This window comes from Nelumbo nucifera, chromosome 3 (assembly GCF_055504915.1).
Source record: "Nelumbo nucifera cultivar China Antique chromosome 3, China Antique-T2T, whole genome shotgun sequence".
NCBI lineage: Eukaryota > Viridiplantae > Streptophyta > Magnoliopsida > Proteales > Nelumbonaceae > Nelumbo > Nelumbo nucifera.
This window is the reverse complement of record NC_142651.1, coordinates 48,534,368-48,540,367: the sequence shown is the minus strand read 5'-3', so window position 1 is coordinate 48,540,367 and position 6,000 is coordinate 48,534,368. Positions and strand designations below refer to the sequence as shown.

The following is a 6,000-nucleotide window of genomic DNA, read 5'->3' as shown; positions in this document are numbered from 1 at the left end:
TCCCTATGATGTTATGGATTAAGCATGAACCAACTCCATCGGTGACATGCTGAACGCTAACACCAAATACTGTCACCAATATAATCACTATGAATAGGTAAGGAGCATTGGGACATTTCAATTTTCAAGGCAGAAGCCTGAATTTTACAGAAAAATTTTGAAGAAAAAAAGGGTAATCTTCGGTCAGTCGAAACTTCAATTAAGGACGTACGAAAATCCAAATCAATGCCGCCCCCACCTACACCTAATAAATGTAAAATTTATTTCGGCTCCCCCTGCCACGTCAGAAAAGTTAAAAGTTTCGATCCCATTATACCCCTCATCCCAACGGTAATCTTCTTCCTCATTCGAACCGAACGCAACAGCGTCTCCATCGTCTTTTTGCTCACCCTATTCCTCATTTGAACCGAACCAACAACGTCTTCTTTTTCCTCGAGGCTAAACATATTCCATCGTCTTCTCGTTCTAACCGAACCAGCAGCGTCTTCTTCCTCGAAGCTAAACATCTTCCATCGTCTTCTCATTCGAACCGAACCAGTAGAGTCTTCTTCCGCAAAGCTATCAACGGTAACTTTCAGTCCTCTTCCTCATTCGAACCTAACGCAGCAGTTTCAATCTTTTGTAGCTCCGACGATGAGAGATGAAGCTCCGAAGCTCCGGTGATTAACGGCTATGAAAAATGGGGAAAACGTTGTAGCTCCGACAATGAGAGATGAACCTCCGGTGATTAATGACTATGCTTTGAACCTTGAACCTTGGTCTTTATACACCCAAGGGTATACAAGACTAGAAAACACAGAAAACATTCTTCCTTTTTATATGTTTCTATGATCAGTCCAGCTCCAGCTCAGCTCAGAATTCTTTAGCTCCACTGTACAGAGGATGAAGCTACTATAATTAAAATAACTCATGATTTACTACAAAAAAACTCTTCTTCCTTCAACTTCAAAGTTTTCTATAGTAAATACTTTCCAAAGTGGGTTAGTTAGCTTAGTGGTCTTTTTCTAATTCCTTAAGTAGTAGCAATAGGGGTGGCAACTCCGGTAACATCGACCATATCGGTGATAACGTACTGTGATTGGACATCATCAAAGTTGAACATATTGGAAAATTGATTTTGAGATGAGCCAGCCATTTTTAAAAAATTATAGCATTAAAACTAAAAAAATGAAAATTAATTTAATTACAGCTTACTTGATCTTCTAAACCTCCCAAATTATTAACTTGAGATACTTGAACAAGTCTGCTTCTTATTGAAACTTGAACAAAATTGAGAATTAAGGATTAGAGAGAGTATGAGAATGTGTATTTATAGGAATTGGAATTAATTAAATTAACTAGAACTCCCCCAATGGTTATATTCTGTGGGAACTTGTGCAATTAACATTATACAAGCACAAAAGAGAAAACCACTAAATAAACGGATAGAGTAGTGAAAACTAGCCTAGGTAAAATGACTAATTAAACTAAATAGGAAACAAGAAAGGAGAAACAACAGGAATTCTAATAAAACCTAAAACCTAAAGCCATGGATGAAACTAATCAAAGCAACTGAGAAAGACAAACAACAATTTGGCGAAACTGGGCTACATATTTCACTCTCTTTGAACTAGGAAATTAGGCTACAATTTGGGAAATTGAGCTGCTAACAGATCAGATAGGATTTGGTAAAGGGTATGCCAGATCTGATCCGATAAGAAATCCATAGGAATCCGTCAATGATTCGAATTCAAATTTGAATATCTTATCGGATATTCAATTTGATTAGAATTGTAACAAAAGAAATTTATGATATAATATAAATATTTATTATATTATTTATATAGTATAATAATATAATAATATATAATATTTCATAACTAACATAAATCAGATTGGTTCATGATAGATCGGATCGGGGTATACATGAGTTGGATCTATTAACTAAACGGATTGACTTTCTTGATCTGATCCGATTTATTAGGATGAAGAGAAGTATCTGAATTCGACTCTAATCGATCAGGTTCTAATTCAAATCGGATTTGATCCGACTTATTTGCAGCCCTAAGTCTATTAGAAGATTAAAGAAATGATTACATTTGACTAGAATAACTGAATCCACAAACCAATCTCCACTAAACAACATGAATCAAACTGCAACTTTGCTGAGATGGTTATCATAGGAATAACTACAATAATATCAGTCAAATATCACAAATGGTAATAATCTTTCATGAGTGATTGAGGAAAGTCGAACTGTCAAATGTTAATGCATTATCCGTTGGCTAATTATGACCCAAACCAAGGTTTTAAAAACCAACATGGATACATAACCGTTCTAGCTACCGGTTTTTGGGTCATCAGTCCAATCGTTCGAGTTGAACGGTTCGGATGGTTTGCATATTAGGGAAAATGTTTATATGAGATTTGCCCTAATATGCAAACTTCATATAAAAAAGAAGAGATGTCGGCTGAGAAAGCTAGAAAGGAGAAAGGAGAACTGTTGTTGGTTGAGAAAGAAAAAAAAAAGGAAGGAAGAAGAAAGAAGAGGAGGAGGAGGATTCGATGCTCACCGGCGATGATAGCGGCGACGGCGATGGCGAGGCAATGGCAACGGATGCAGTTCTCGGATCTCAGATATGAGATTGATTTCTATAAAACACCTGTAGTCTTCTTCTTCTTCTTCTTCTCTTTGTGCTAGATCCCAGATCTGAGATCTAGATTTGAATTCGTGTCTCAAAATAGATATCAGATCTGAGTTCTCCTCTCTACAACTTTATATTGCAAATCGCTGGCAGGGTCAAACGAGTTGACGGTTCGACTGCCCGGGTCAAAGTTTTTCTGACGAAGTCAATGATTTTTGACCCAAGAACGGGTTAGGGATGAAATGGAATCGATTGGTTGGACGATTTTCAGACCGAATGGTCCGACCGTCTAGGTCAACGATGGTTCAAAAACATTGAGCCAAACCACCTAATCCATTAAATGCCTTTCATTGGGTTAATTAACCAACCTGCCAATGAAATAGGACTAAATGAATACAACCCAACCTATGGCCCCATGGGTTGGGCAAGTTAACTGATTGGGTTAAAAAGTTGCTAGACTATTATTTTTAAGAGTTTAGATCTGCACCCCACAACGTCCCAGAGCACATCCTCGCTGTGTATTGGGAACATCTCCTGATGATGATATCATCATTTCTGGTACTTGGGAGATGTTCCCAAATACACGGTGGGGATGGCTGTAGGATGTTGTGGGGCGCCCCCTTGTGGGGTGCAGATGGGAACTCTTATTTTATTAGACATCAAGCATTAAACTTGACAACATTTTTGTTTATTTGTCCGCAAAATTCCTTCACACATTTTATTCAACATCTATTATTAGTAACATACTCTTACTATACTAAAACTTTATAAGTAATAATACTAAAATGTTATTTTAACAATAACAATCATATTATTATTAAAATACTCATAGTAATTATTATTAATTATATAATTACTTTTATTATGATTTAACTATTTACTATTTCATTAATATTTTTATTATTTTATCATGATCATGATCATCACTATTATTATTTATGTATTTAATTATTTATTATTAAAATAATAATAGTGATATAAGATATAACTCATAAAGATATAAGATATAAGATAAAGCAAAAGAAATACCAAATTTCAAAGTACTTTTTTAGGGATTTTACTTATTTAATTTTTGACTTTTCAGACATCAGACTTGAGATGTAAAGAAGGACACATAAGTCGAATCTTATTTAAGTAGGAGCCATCTACACTAACCTTACTTATATTTTATGCTTTGTTTAGGGAAAGTAAAGAAAGAAGTCTAGAAAGTAGATAGATGTACACCAAAAGTCCTAGCATTCATAGGGAAAATGTTGGTAATGAGCCTCCATAAAATTTACTTAAAACCTGCATGCATAGAATTTATATGTTCATTAGACAAAACAGAAAAAAAAAAGGACATGTTTCCTCATAGCCAGATAACGCTACTTTCATACAAAATTTTCCTTTTAGCCCTTAAAAAAAGAAAATTGATTCTCTTGTCACGTCGGGGTATTACAAAAGAAAAAAAACTGCCAAATCCGATCCATTTCCATTTTATTGTAACCGATTAAATTAACATGTTGCTTAATCATGGAAATAAATCATTGGCTTATCAAATTATCTATCGAGCTATAAAAAAGATTCAACAAAAGACGAAAATTAAAATAAAATAAATCCACTCTATTTTACCTGAAGCAATATAGCAGCAAAGCAAGGCGTATAAGCTGATTGATTCATATTCCAACTTCAAGCATTTGAAACTGGCATCTGTAAAATGGATGTTAAGGCTCAGTTTGGAAGTAGTGCACAATACAAGACCTTGTGTTTTGTATTTCTCAACTAGTAGATATTTGTATTTACACTCCTTCCAAACCGAGCCTATATCACTTCTCAAGTTCTCAACAAACAGAAAAAGGTTATTCGAAACTTTTTTTTTTTTTTTGTGCATTTTGTAAAATGAATGGATGCAGATTCCAGTTATATGGAAATGGTCACGCCAAAAATCAATCACGAACCGAAAATGTCAACTGATTTTGGAATCTAAGAGGGAGAGAAGTCATTAATTGCTAATTTATATAAAAATTTAATAGATAGAACATGGCTCGCAATCCAAAGCATTGAGCCTCTATAACTCAGTGGTAGAGCGTCAGTCTTGTAAACTGAAGGTCTGTAGTTCGATCCTGCATGGAAGCATTTTTTATCTTAGTGTTCACGTGGTGGATCTGTTCATGGCTGGGCTCATTAAAAAATAAAACCATGATGCCGGTGCCGGATAGACAAGATACCAATGAATTCTGGGTCATAGTCGGACTCTAATTTTTAGCTCTAGTAATAAAACACGGCCTAATAGCTCATTCAATCTCAACAAATTCTGGGTCAGGATGCGGCTGGGCCCGTCTTATTAAACCAGAAATATAATCATATAAGCCTAATTTCTGTTTTTTTTTTTTTTTGGTACATATCACATTAGTCCAATGTGATTCAACAGATCTCACTGAAGAACCAAATACCAACTTGTCTGAGCGAGCGGCCCACTTTTTCTCTAAGTTCTCCGTCCTGCTGATCCCCCATGCAATTTTAATCTGGGCCAACTTGTCTAGATAGTTCCTACCTGAACCAAATCAGCAGATCCTGAAGAGGCCCCGTTTTTAATAAAGAAGAGACTTCCTCCCAAATCCCAATCCCAATCCATGGGACTTTCCTATTCCTGGACTGTGCAATGAATCACTTCTTATGGAGAAGGATTTCAACCGTCTAAAATTGCTACATCAGCAAAAGATTGGAATACATTCTTGAATTATATATATATATATATATATATTTTGACAAGTACAATAAATGAGTCTAGATCTGCTCTTCACATACTTATATGTTATTATTCATGGGAGATATTTTCAATACACGGTGGATGGAATGTATCTGTGAGGAGCAAATCCCAATTCCAAATAAATTGGTTTGAGAGGTACAACCAATAATCAGTTTTCTGCAATTTTGTTTTAAGAACCAACTTATTTGCTACAACCCACATGGGTTTCAAGATCGTTTTAAAAATCGATCATTTCTCTGAGTTGTTTCAACTTTGCGGGCTCGTCTAGATTTTGGCCAATATCTAGGCCCAACCCTGAGAATGGCCCTCAGCCTTCAGTCTTTGGCTTGGCTGAATCCGAGGCAAAGCTCCATATAAATCCCAATATCCAACACAACATGATAAAGGATTATGCACGCCTCGGAATTGACTTGATTCAAAGATCATTTGCCCAGCTTTGCTTGGGTCCAGAAAGTACTTTTCAGCCCAAGTTCTTGAGAAACTTGAGATGATGTGTCTAGCGACTGGCTACTGGTATTAATTATTTTTCTGTGGACTACACATAAATCTGAAAAAAAGAACCGCTTTTCCCTCTCAAAATCCAAGAAATGAAGTGACCCATAATGTTTTTTTTTTTAAAAAAAAAAA

At 35.6% G+C, this 6,000-nt stretch overlaps 1 non-coding gene across 1 annotated transcript; it reads left to right on the top strand.

Annotated features, from left to right (window-relative positions):
* The first annotated feature begins 4,667 nt into the window (after window positions 1-4,667).
* Window positions 4,668-4,739, top strand: TRNAT-UGU (transfer RNA threonine (anticodon UGU)). The gene has a single exon. It is a non-coding gene; the product is annotated as a tRNA-Thr (tRNA).
* The last annotated feature ends 1,261 nt before the right edge of the window (window positions 4,740-6,000 follow it).